Genomic DNA, 13,252 nt, shown 5'->3' with positions numbered 1-13,252 from the left:
TGTTTGTGTGTGTGTACATACATATATACATACATAGATACTCGGGTCAGGAATAGTTGCATCTGTCTTCCCTCCCTCAGAGAAATTCAAGTGCTCACCTCTAGGAACACATAAGCTTGGCTACAGAGAATGCTCCTATCACTACATCACCTAAGTAGACATTTTAACGGAGTCCACAAAGACGTTGGTTTCCATGGCAACCACACGCTCCAGTTCTCTGTTCAGTAACTAGGAACCTTCCGCCCAATCCTCCCTTCTTTTCTCTCCAAGCAGAACTCATTGACCCTTGCTATCTGTCACCTGAGAAAGCCACCCACTAGGGAAACTTCCACCAGCTTGAAAGCAGAGCTTCACTCAAGCTCAGAACAAAACAATCCTGGAGGCACATCCACGCTGTACTCACCAGACTATTAAAACCTCAGGGAAATAACTGGATTATTGATGACCATTGTCCTTATGGTCCTAGATGAACGCTTTAACCAGTAATTACCTATGCATATAGGCTCTCCCAGCAAAAAATTAAAGCCTGGATATCTTGTGAAGAAACAAAACCAGAACACAAAAAGGACCCCCGAGATGCTGGGAGTCGAACCCAGGCCCACTAGAACGCAAGGCAGTCGCTCTACCACTGAGCTACATCCTCAGGGGTAACAGACCTTCCATCACACTCCATATAAACCTAGGAGACTGAAGCAACATGGCTACAGCTACAGGGAGTTGCAACACTTTTACAACATGCCGGGATCTGCATCTCTTCACTGCCTGCAATTAATAATTTCAAATCAAGTGCTGCTATGGGATTTCTTTTATGAAAAAAGAAAATATACTCAACAAAAACAAAGTAATAGTATTAAGAACAAGAAGTCTTGTTTTTTAAAACAAATTAGAAAAACGTTTATAGAAAAATGACAACAGGTACAAAAAGGTTAGTCCAATGCAAGGAACGCTCTCCAGCTTCAGACCTGCTCACTTCAAACTTACCAATTACTATAAAAATCCACCCCCTCACTCTATCCCCCACTGACACGAAGAAATGAGTTTTGGGCCTTTCCCTGTTTCTGGTTATTCCCCATAGTTATATAATGGCTTAGTACTGGCTTTGTGAAGTCTTTATTTTTCTGGACTCAGGGTATACTGGCTCGCTTAAGGATCTCTTGCCTACTTTTGCTCTGACTGCCTCCCTCTGTGTGATCCTTTGTGGTCCATACTGCGTGTCAGTCACAGGACCTTGTATGTTCTACACAAATATTCTAAAACTGAGCTACATTTCCAGCTTCCCTGTGTAACTTTTACACCAGAGAGAACACGATTCCCCCTCCTGGTCAACGACATACGTATGACTCTTTTATGTACCTTATCTATGTCTCAATTTACACATAAAAAGGCAATGTTCATTCCCTCGATGTGAAATGGTTCCTCATTGAGAATGTATGTGTTCTACACACAACCCTTTATCGGTGTATAAACTTGTATGCAAGCACTTTATTTGACCTAATACTAGGTGTTAGAGTTGGTAACATTTAAAATCTACACATGATCGGATAAGTAGAGATATTAATATGATTATGCCTTTCAACACAAATATTTCAGTAATGTTTTGATATCTAGGCAAGCTTCAAATTTAACTCAGATTTACAGTACAGCTGAACAGTACCTGTGTTCTATTTTCTGCATAAAATAAAACTCAACCTTTTAAAAATAAAAGAAATCATAATTCTTCAAAACATGGCAGACCCACAATGAATTGTCAGTATCATGTCAAATTAATAATAATGAGTGACTGCAGGGTATGTCAATCGGGCATAAGTTGGGAAGATGGCATTGAGAGTTTGGGTAGAGTGAGGCTAGGAATGTGGTCATGAATGGGTGCCTCCAGTGGGCTTCGGTTACTGACATGTCTGAGACTCAGACTCTGTGGCTCCCTGACACGGGTTGAAGTTATTTCTTCAGCAAGCAAATGTGAGTTTGGAAAAGCACCGAGGAAGGATGAACCTTGAAGATCAAACACAGGGTCAAGGGGAGAAACATAGAAGAAAGTGTCCTGATCCTGTCCCTGAAACAGACTTTTCTCCTACACAGTATCCTCCCTTATTTCTCTCAAAGCAGAAGTCATTCTTCCTTGACGTCGTTCACCCGAGAAAGCATACCCACTAGGAAACTGCCAGCAGCAGGAAGGCAGAAGCTGTGAGGAAACATAATCCCAGAGCGATGACCACTCTGTATTCCCCAGACTAAGAGGTCTCCATGGGAACGTCTTCAAGGTTAGAGTGGAATATTGTTGTCACGGTTATAGATGAGCACTTTGACCATACGGCCCAGACTACGGAGGTCTTTACCGATACGTCTTCTAGATCCTGTCTAGAAACTGATCCTGAAGAGAAAATAGCAAAAAGCTTGGAGAGGCCGGGAATCGAACCCGGGACAACATACGTGCAAGGTATGCGCTCTACCACTGAGCTACAACTCAAAGCCTCCATTCTGACCTCTTTCCAGCCTATATGAACTGACAGAGACTCAAGCTACGTGTTATAGTGCCTGAAGATATTTATATCACATATTTGCATATCATTATCGACAATTTTTATTTCATCACTTCTATGGGAAAAGAATCGATTTCCAATGCAAACAAAACAAGAACAAGAACCACAACAAATTTTGTGCTCTGCAAAACATGGCAGACCTACATCACTTGAGACTATTGTGCTAAATTCATTAGAATGTGCTTCTGAAGGATTAGGAACATCAGGCAATATTGAAGCAGGGATTGGGTAGATGGCATTCTGAGTTTGGGTACAGCGAGTCTACGGTTGCCTTTAGTCTTCTGGGCCTCCCTTCTATGGAGCCTACCAGGAACTCTCTCAGACCCAGGCTCTGCGCCTGCCCAAATCCGGGTATAAATTTTATCTTAGGCAACATTGTACATTTACAAATGTTCTGAGGAAGGAAGAACCTTGAAGATCAAACGCAGGGACAAGTGAAGAAGCATACAAGAGAAGTACCTTGATCCAGCCTCTGAAGGAAACAGGAAACAGGTTTTTTTTTAATCATTAGGTCTAGCTTATATCAACTCGACAGAAGGCTTTAATTCCACTATAGAGGTCACAGGCTGTGCATTTGAATCAGCTATATTTAGCTATTTGAATCACCGAAATCCAGGGTACAGAGTAATGTTGATGACATAAAAGTTAATGGGTGGAAAGCATACGACCACAAAACAAAGTAGACATCAGAAAGGAGATCCACAAGTGGTGTAATAGCCTAGGTGGTGGCCAGAAGCGGGTGACAGGCATCCTAATCACCACATCTCTCTCATTCTGCTTATGGACACCCTGCATTCCCTGCATCTGACCATGCACATATTCTGTACACACAACCCAGCCTCAGAAGTCCTTTGGTCTCCAAGTTTCTGTCCACAATTTCTCCTTATTCCTCACGGCACAAATATGTCTGTTTTGTGCAGCTTCTCATCCAGCATCGAGAACATTCTGGGTCAAGAACAAGTTGTACCCATGTTCATGTCTTCCGTTGTTATTTTCAATTTTGTCAGTTATGTGTGTAAAGTTGCTACATTAAAATAAGGACCTTCCCTTGGTGCTTCGGGAGCAGTCATGGCAATTCTTGCTGCGTTCTGCACCACGATTCCAGACCGGAGGCTCCTTATCATCTTCCTCTGCGTTTTTGCCTTCATGGTAGGCAATGCCTTAAAAGAAATCATTGTCTTGGAACCAGCAGGGAGGATTCAGGGATTTGATAAGTTTTTATTTTGGAGACGCATCTTATTGGAACTCTCTTTGGAATAAGGTATATCCTATATTGTCATGACCTCATTTGAAAGAACTAGACAGCCGCAAGTGAAAATCAGGCATAAAATAAGGACTAAGGACCCCAAGAAAGGAGATGGCTCTAAGTGAAACAAAAGACTTGAGACAGCTGTGAGTGAAACAAAGGAGACCACTATGATGGTGCATCTGACCCTTGCTGCCTGATATAGTCTCAGCATTGGCTGCCGCAGTGTTTTTAATGTCCTCAGTGTATGTCTAAACAGCACACTGACAAAATTGTGACACAGATGAATAAAACTCTACAAAATAACGTGCTAATGTATTAGCAATATTCGATCAATCTCAGAGCACCAACCTTTCCAGCTAATTTTCTGAACACACATCGATTCTCTCTTTTTTTTTTTTTACCACTTCAAGATGTGCTTTATTCAACCAGTAATACACTTTTTGGTCCTTTGTAGTTTCTCTCCTTTGAATTCATGTCTTACTGCATTCAAACTGTGATATTAACACACCAACGAAGCATACCCTGTTGTGCCATAAAGCCATAGTACTTAGTACATAGTACTTAGTACTTAGTACATAGTACATAGTGGAAGTTAGCCACCGTTGGTCTGGGATCCATGCATCTATCTTCCGACCGTCAAGGAGAATCAAGTGCTCGCCTCTGGAAACCCAGAAGCTTGGCTACAGATAATGCTCCTATCACTGCATCACCTAGGTCGCCATGGAAAAGGGAGTCCACAAAGACGTTGGTTTCCATGGCAACCGCAAATGCTCCTCTCCTATTCAATAAATAGGAATGTCCCACCCAATCCTCCATTCCTTTCTCTCAAAGCAAAACCCATTCACCCAAGTCATGTATCACCCGAGGAAGCACACCCACCAGGGAAACTGCCACCAGCATGAACGCAGAGCTTCACCCAAGGTGTGAAAAAAACAATCCTGAAGGCACAGCCATGCTGCATTCAGCAGACTATGGAGGGCACATTGAAATGTCTGTATTATAGATGAACATTGGGGTTATGGTCAAAGATGCGCAATGTAACCAATAAGAACCTCGTAGCATATAGTTAAATCCTGTGATATCTTGGCAAATAAAACCAAATCACAAAACGAAAGTAGGGATGCTGGGAATCGAACACAGGACCACTGACATGCAAAGCAGTTGCTTTACCATCCAGCTACATAACCAAAGTTCTGAGTTTCTCCATAATGACCCATATAAAGCAAGGAAGACTGACGTAACACGGCTACAGCTACAGTGAACTGCAGCATTCTTACAGCCTGTCAGGATCTGCGTCTGTTCACTGCCTACAATTAATAATTTCAAATTAAGGGCTGTTACGGGATTTTTATGCTATTTCTTTTACGAGAAAAGAAAAGATTCTCAAGAAAAAGAAAGTAATATTAAGAACAAAGAATTATTTTCTTTGGAAACTGTGAAAAATGTTTATAGAAAAATGCGCACAGGTACAAAAAGGTTAGACCAATGCAAGGCCTGCCCACTTCAGACCTGTCCACTCCAAAGTCCACAAAGACCCTAAGTCTCCATGACAACTACAATGCTCCTGATCTCTGCATAGTAACTAGGAATGATCCACCCAATCTTCCCTTCCTTTCTCTCCAAGCATAACTCATTCGCCCTTGTCACACGAGAAAGTACACCCACTAGGGAAACTGCCAGCAGCATGAAACCAGAGCTTCACGCAAGCTGTGCACAAATTACTCCTGGAGGTACATCCACGCTGTACTCACCAGACTATGGCAAACTCCATGGTGATATCGTCTCGATTATAGATGCACCTGGTAGTCATGGTCCTAGATGAGTGCTTTAAGCAGTAATTATACATATGTAGCATATAACCCTCCTAACAAAGTTAAATCCTGGGATATGTCACGAAGAAACTGAAGACAGAAAAAGGAGACTTGAGATGCTGGGAGTCGAACCCAGGACCACTCCCACGAAAGGTAGCTGCTCTACCATTAAGCTACATCAACAAGCCTACACGTGATTCAATAACATCCAATATCAACATAGCGAGACTGGAGCAGCATTGCTACAGTGTGCTGCACTATTCTTAGAGCAGGCCAGGATCTGCATCAACTCTTAATGGACCATTGGTAACTTCCCATTTACTGTTGTTACGGGAGTTTTATGGTATTTCTTTTATGAGAAAGGAATCTATTCTCAAAAACAAGAAAGTAATGGTATTATATAATCAGAAGCCTTTTTTTACCAACTATGAAAATTATTTATAGAAAAATGACAACAGATACAAAAAGGTTAGGCCAATGCAAGGAACGATCTCCAGCTTCAGACCTGCTCACTTCAAAATCATGTGGGAGCCTAAAAAAATAACCCTTCCTACTTGTCCCCCTCTGACTGGAAGAACTGAGTTTTGGGTCTATGCCTGTTTCTGGTTGCTCCCCATAGTTATATAGTGACTTAGTACTGGTTTTGTGAAGTCTTTATTTTTCTGGACTCAGGATATACTGGCTCACTTAAGAATCTCTTGCCTACTTTTGCTCTGACTGCCTCCCTCTGTGTGATTCTCTGTGGGTCATACTGGGTGTCAGTCACAGGGCATTGTATGTTCTACACAAATGTTCTAAAACTGAACTACATTTCCAACCTCCCGGTGTAACTTAAACACGAGAGAGAACAGAATTCCCCCTCACGGTCACCGACATACTTTATGTCTCTTGTATGTACTATATCTATGTCTCATTTTATACATAAAAAGGCAATGCTCATTCCCTCGGGTGTGAAACGTTTCCTCATTGAGAATGTATGTGTTTTACACAGCACTTTATCGGTGTATAAACTTGTATGCAAGCACTTTATGTGACCTAACACTAGGTGCTATAGTCGGTAACTTAAAATCTATACTTCATCGAATAAGTAGAGATATTAATACAACTATTCCTATCAACACAAATATTTTATGTAATATTTTGATATCCAGGCTTGCTTAAAATTTAACTCAGATTTATAGTACATTTGAGGAGTACCTGTGTTTTATGTTCCGTGTAATATAAAACTCAAAATTTGGGGGGAAAAAAGCAATCTTAAGCTCTTCAAAACATGGCAGACCCACAATGAATTGTCAGTAGCATGTCAAATTAATAATAATGAGTGACTGCAGGGTATGTCCGGTCTGGCATAGGTTGGGAAGATGGCGTTGAGAGGTTGGGTAGAATGAGGCTGGGGCTGTGGTCGTGAATGGCTGCCTCCAGTGGACTTCGGTTACTGACATGTCTGAGACTCGGACTCCGGGGCTCTCTGACAAGGTTTGAAGTTATTTCTTGAGCAAGTAAATGTGGATTTGGAAAAGCACCGAGGAAGGATGAACCTTGAAGATCAAACACAGGGTCAAGGGGAGAAACATGGAAGAGAAGTGTCTCGATCCTGCCTCTGAAGGAAACAGAATTTTACCCTTCCTCTTACCTATTAACAACTCTACTGAAGGCATTTTTTTCACTAACGACTTCACAGGCTCTGTATTTGCATCAGCTGCTATTTGGCAGTTTGAATCACTGCAGTCCAGGATACAGAGTTATGTTGATGATATAAAAGCTAACTGTTTGGAGAAATTCTGGCCACAAAAGGGAAGTAGTCATCAGAAAAGAGAATAATAAAGAGGTGCAAAGAAGACCCATGGCTCCAACCTTATGTGGAGCACAGGATTGCTTTCTCTGGCAGCAATGGGAGGAGAGGCCCTTAGTCCTGTGTGTACTCATGCCATTACATCCATGCCAGAGACATCACAATGACAACATGAGATGGGCAAGGGGAGTTTGCCATTCTAGACACACACAGCACAATCTTTTGGATTCTGCCTCTTCAAGCCCTCAATGTGGTCCTTTGAGGTGGGCGTCATTAGTTGCTTTCCATACACAGACCCAGAATGCATTGTTCAGAATGATGGAATTCTCCAGAGGAAGGGGTCAAACCTGGCCAATACCTGTATGGACTTAGCATCAAAATGTAGAATGGCAATTTGAGAGGAGAACACTGTAGGGAAACATGGGTATTCTGAGTGATACTGATACAAATCTGTATGGAGAATAAATAAGCAATGTACCAAACATCAGATCATCACTGAAGAAGCAGCAACACAATTATAGCACTAAAAATATCATAGCAATAAGTGATTTAACTAAGCTACAGAAACCAAGACTACTTAGCATCATCAGAACCCAGTTCTCCCACCACAGCAAATACTGGATATTCCAACACACAGCAAAAGCAAGATTTGTATTTAAAATCACATATTATGATGATGATGGAGGACATTAAGAAGAACATAAATAACTCCTTAAAGAAATACAGAACAACACAAGTAAACAAGTAAAAGCCCTTAAAGTGAAAACACAAAAATCCCTTAAAGAATTACAGGAAAACACAACCAAGCAGGTGAAGGACTGGAGGAAAACCACGCAAGATTTAAAAATTGAAATAGAAACAATAAAGAAAGCACAAAGTGAGACAACACTGGAGATAGAAAACCTAGGGAAGAGATTCAGAGTCATAGACACAAGTATCACCAACAGAATAAAAGAGATAAAAGAGAGAATCTCAGGGGCAGAAGATACCATAAAAAACATTGACACAATCATCAAAGAAAATGTAAAATGGAAAAAGTTCCTAGCCCAAGACATTCAGGAAATCCAGGATACAATGAAAAGATCAAACCTAAGGATAATAGGTATAGAAGAGAGTGAAGATTCCCAACTTAACAGGCCAGGAAATATCTTCAACAAATTTATAGCCAAAAACTTCCATAGCCTAAAGCAAGAGATGTGCATAAACATATATGAAACCTATAGACCTGCAAAGATGGACCAGAAAAGAAATTCTATAGAACATTCCATCCTAAAACATAAGAATAACCCTTTTTGTCAGCACCTCAAGAAACCTCCTCCAAAAGTGACCATAGAATCAGTCACAATACAGGCCACAACAAAAAGAATAAGATTGAAAGTATTCCATGAATGTTTTCAGACCAACACAACTAAGGCTGGTCTTCAATAACAAAAAAGGACAGAAAGACCACATACATATTGAAGTTGAGCAACCCTCTACTCAATGATAACTTGATTGAGAAAGAAAAAAAGCAATTCAAGTTTTAAACTTTAATTAAAATGAAGGTACAACATGCCAAAATATATGGGACACAATGAAAGTAGTGGTAAGAGGAAAGTTCATGGCTCTGAGTGCCTCCAGAAAGAAACGGGAGAGTATACACTAGCGGTTTTACAGCACACCTAAAAGCTCTAGAACAAAAAAAAAGCAAATACACCCAAGAGTAGTAGAGGGCAAGAAATAATCAAACTCAGGGCTGAAATCAACCAACTAGAAACAAAAAGAAAAAGATAGAACAATCGTTAGCACAACTAACCAGAGGGCACAGAGAGAGTATCCAAATTACCAAAATAAGAAATTAAAAGAAAGACTTAAAACTAAATCTGAGAAAATTAAAAAAAATCATCAGATGCTACTGCAAAAGCTTATACTCGACAAAACTAGAAAATCTGGAGGAAATGGACAATTCTCTAGACAGATACCAGGTTCCAAAGTTAAATCCAGATTAGATAAACCACATAAACATTTCCATAACACTTAAAGAAATAGAAGAAGTTACTAAAAGTCTCCCAACCAAAGAGACCCCAGGACCAGATGGGTTCAGTGCAGAATTCTATCAGATCTTCATAGAAGCAAATTTCCTGAACAAAACACCAATGGCTTATGTTCTAAGATCACAAGTGGACAAAAGGGATCTCATAAAACTGCAAAGCTTCTGTAAGGCAAAGGCTTACAGAAGGACAGTAGGACAAAATGGCAACCAAAAGATTGTGAAAAGATCTTTACCAAACGTACATCCGATAGAGGGCTAATATGCAAAACATACAAAGAACTGAAGACATTACACTCTAAAGAGCCAATTAACCATATTTAAAAATGGGGTACAGGGCTAAACAAAGAATTCTCAGGTGAGAACTATCGAATGGCTGAGAAGCACCTAAAGAAATGCTCAAACTCCTTAGTCATCAGGGAAATGCAAATCAAAATAACCCTGAGATCCACCTCGAATCAGTCAGAATAGCTAAGATCAAAAACTCAGTTAACAGCAGATGCTGGCAAGAATGTGGAGAAAAAGGAACATTCCTCCATTGTTGGTGGGATTGCAAACTGGTACAACCACTCTGGAAATCAGTCTGGAGGTTCCTCAGAAGATTGGACATTAAAGTACCTGAGGACCCAGCTATACCTCTCCTGGGCATATACCCAAAAGATGCCTCAACATACAACAAAGACACATGCTCCACTATGTTCATAGCAGCCTCATTTATAAAAGCCAGAAGCTGGAAAGAACCCAGATGCCCTTCAACAGTGGAATGGATACAGAAAATGTGTTACATCTACACAATGGAGTACTACTCAGCTATCAAAAACAATGACTTCATGAAATGCATAGGCAAATGATGGAACTAGACAGTATCATCCTGAGTGAGGTAATCCAATCACAGAAAAGCACACATGGTATGAAGTCGCTGATAAGTGGATTTTAGCCCAAAACTCAAATTACCCAAAATACAATCCACACACCACATGAAGCTCAAGAAAAAGTATGAGCAAAGTGCAGATGATTCACTCCTTCTTAAAAGGGGGAACAAAAATATTCATAGGAGGGGAGGTGGAGGCAAAGTTTATAGCAGAGATTGAAGGAATGGCCATTCACACCCTGCCGCACATGTGGCCCATATATATACAGCCACCAAAACTAGTTAAGATGGATGAACCAAAGAAGTGCAGGCCGACAGGAACTGGAGAGAGATGTCTCTTGAGAGACACAACCAGAACATGTCAAATACAGAGGTGAATGCTAGCAGAAAACCATTGAACTGAGAAGAGGGATCCCCATGGGAGGAATTAGAGAAAGGATTGAAAGAGCTAAAGGGTCGTGCAACCCCATAAGAACAACAACGCAAACCAACCAGAGCTACCAGGGACTAAACCACTACCCAAAGTCTATACACAGACTGACCCAAGAATCCAAATGCATATGTAGCAGAGAATAGACTTGTTGGGTCACCAGAGGAAGGGGAAGCCCTTGGTCCTGCGAAGGTTGGACTCCCAGTGCGGAGGAACGTCGGAGGAGTGGTAAGCTGGCTGGATGGGACAGAAACACCCTTATGGGGAAAAGGGAGGGGGAGGTGGAGGAGGGAGGGGTTGGGTGCTTAAGGACAGAAAACCGGGCAAGGGGAAAAACTTGAAATGTAAATAAAGAAATATAACCTATAAAAAATTATCCGCTTCAGGAATATCACTGCTGGTTCCAAGACAATGATTACTTTTAAGGCATTGCCTGCCATGAAGGCAAAAACGCGGAGGAAGATGATAAGGAGCCTCCGGTCTGGAATCGTGGTGCAGAACGCAGCAAGAATTGCCATGACTGCTCCCGAAGCACCAAGGGAAGGTCCTTATTTTAATGTAGCAACTTTACACACATAACTGACAAAATTGAAAATAACAACGGAAGACATGAACATGGGTACAACTTGTTCTTGACCCAGAATGTTCTCGATGCTGGATGAGAAGCTGCACAAAACAGACATATTTGTGCCGTGAGGAATAAGGAGAAATTGTGGACAGAAACTTGGAGACCAAAGACTTCTGAGGCTAGGTTGTGTGTACAGAATATGTGCATGGTCAGATGCAGGGAATGCAGGGTGTTCATAAGCAGAATGAGAGAGATGTAGTGATTAGGATGCCTGTCACCCGCTTCTGACCACCACCTAGGCTATTACACCACTTGTGGATCTCCTTTCTGATGTCTACTTTCTTTTGTGGGCGTATGCTGTCCAACCATTAACTTTTATGTCATCAGCATTACTCTGTACTGTGAACTTCGGTGATTCGAATTGCTAAATATAGCTGATTCAAATACACAGCCTGTGACATCTATAGTGGTATTAAAGCCTTCTGTCGAGTTGATATAAGGTAGACATAAGGATTAAAAAAAACTGTTTCCATCAGAGGCTGGATCAAGTTACATCTCTTGTATGCTTCTTTACTTGAACCAGCATTTGATCTTCAAGGTTCTTCCTCCCTCAGAACATTTCTAAATCTACAATGTTGCCTAAGATAAAATTTATACCCGGATTTGGGCAGCTGCAGAGCCTGGGTCTGAGAGAGCTCCTGGTAGGCCCCATAGAAGGGAGGCCCAGAAGACTAAAGGCAACCGTAGACTCGCTGTACCCAACCTCAGAATGCCATCTACCCAACCCCTGCTTCAATATTGCCTGATGTTCCTAATCCTTCAGAAGCACATTTTAATGAATTTAGCACAATATTTTCAAGTGACGTAGGTCTGCCATGTTTTGCAGAGCACAAAATTTGTTGTGGTTCTTGTTCTTGTTTTGTTTGAATTGGAAATTGATTCTTTTCTCATACAGGTGATGACATAAAAATTGCCGATCATGATATACCAATGTGTGATATAAATATCTTCAGGCAGTATAAAAGTAGCTTGTGTCGTTGTGAATTCATATAGGCTGGAAAGAGGGTCTCCAGGGGGCTTTGAGTTGTAGCTCACTGGTAGAGCGCATACTTTGCATGTATGTTGTTCCGGGTTCGATTCCCGGCCTCGCCAAGCTTTTTGTTTTTTTCTCTTCAGGATCAGTTTCTAGACAGGATCTAGAAGATGTGTCGGTAAAGACCTCCGTAGTCTGGGGCGTATGGTCAAAGTGCTCATCTATAACCGTGACAACAATATTCCACTCTAACCTTGAAGACGTTCCCATGGAGACCTCTTAGTCTGGGGGGTACAGCGTGGTCATCGCTCTGGGATTATGTTTCCTCACAGCTTCTGCCTTCATGCTGCTGGCAGTTTCCTAGTGGGTATGCTTTCTTGGGTGAACGATGTCAAGGAAGAATGACTTCTGCTTTGAGAGAAATAAGGGAGGATACTGTGTAGGAGAAAAGTCTGTTTCAGGGACAGGATCAAGACACTTTCTTCTATGTTTCCCCCCTTGACCCTGTGTTTGATCTTCAAGGTTCATCCTTCCTCGGTTCTTTTCCAAACTCACATTTGCTTGCTGAAGAAATAACTTCAACCCTTGTCAGGGAGCCCCAGAGACTGAGTCTCAGACATGTCAGTAATCGAAGCCCACTGGAGGCACCCATTCATGACCACAGCCGCAGCCTCACTCTACGCAAACTCTCAATGCCATCTTCCCAACCTATGCCAGATCGGACATACCCTGCAGTCACTCATTATTATTAATTTGACATGATACTGACAATTCATTGTGGGTCTGCCATGTTTTGAAGAACTTATGATTTCTTTTATTTTTAAAAGTTTGAGTTTTATTTTATACAGAAAATAAAACACAGGTACTGTTCAGCTGTACTGTAAACCTGAGTTAAATTTGAAGCTTGCCTAGATATCAAAACATTAAAT

At 41.3% G+C, this 13,252-nt stretch overlaps 1 non-coding gene and 2 pseudogenes across 1 annotated transcript; 1 reads left to right on the top strand and 2 right to left on the bottom strand.

Annotated features, from left to right (window-relative positions):
* Window positions 1-2,395: 2,395 nt before the first annotated feature.
* Window positions 2,396-2,464, bottom strand: Trnaa-ugc (transfer RNA alanine (anticodon UGC)). Its single transcript has one exon. It is a non-coding gene; the product is annotated as a tRNA-Ala (tRNA).
* A 799-nt stretch (window positions 2,465-3,263) lies between these two features.
* On the top strand, window positions 3,264-4,124 carry LOC134484071 (presenilin-associated rhomboid-like protein, mitochondrial; annotated as a pseudogene).
* Window positions 4,125-11,027: 6,903 nt separating this feature from the next.
* On the bottom strand, window positions 11,028-12,593 carry LOC134484203 (presenilin-associated rhomboid-like protein, mitochondrial; annotated as a pseudogene).
* Between the last annotated feature and the right edge of the window lie 659 nt (window positions 12,594-13,252).

This window comes from Rattus norvegicus, chromosome X, assembly GCF_036323735.1.
Source record: "Rattus norvegicus strain BN/NHsdMcwi chromosome X, GRCr8, whole genome shotgun sequence".
In the NCBI taxonomy this organism is placed as follows: Eukaryota; Metazoa; Chordata; class Mammalia; order Rodentia; family Muridae; genus Rattus; species Rattus norvegicus.
Note: the sequence above shows the minus strand (reverse complement) of the source record. Positions and strands in the feature narration are given on the sequence as shown.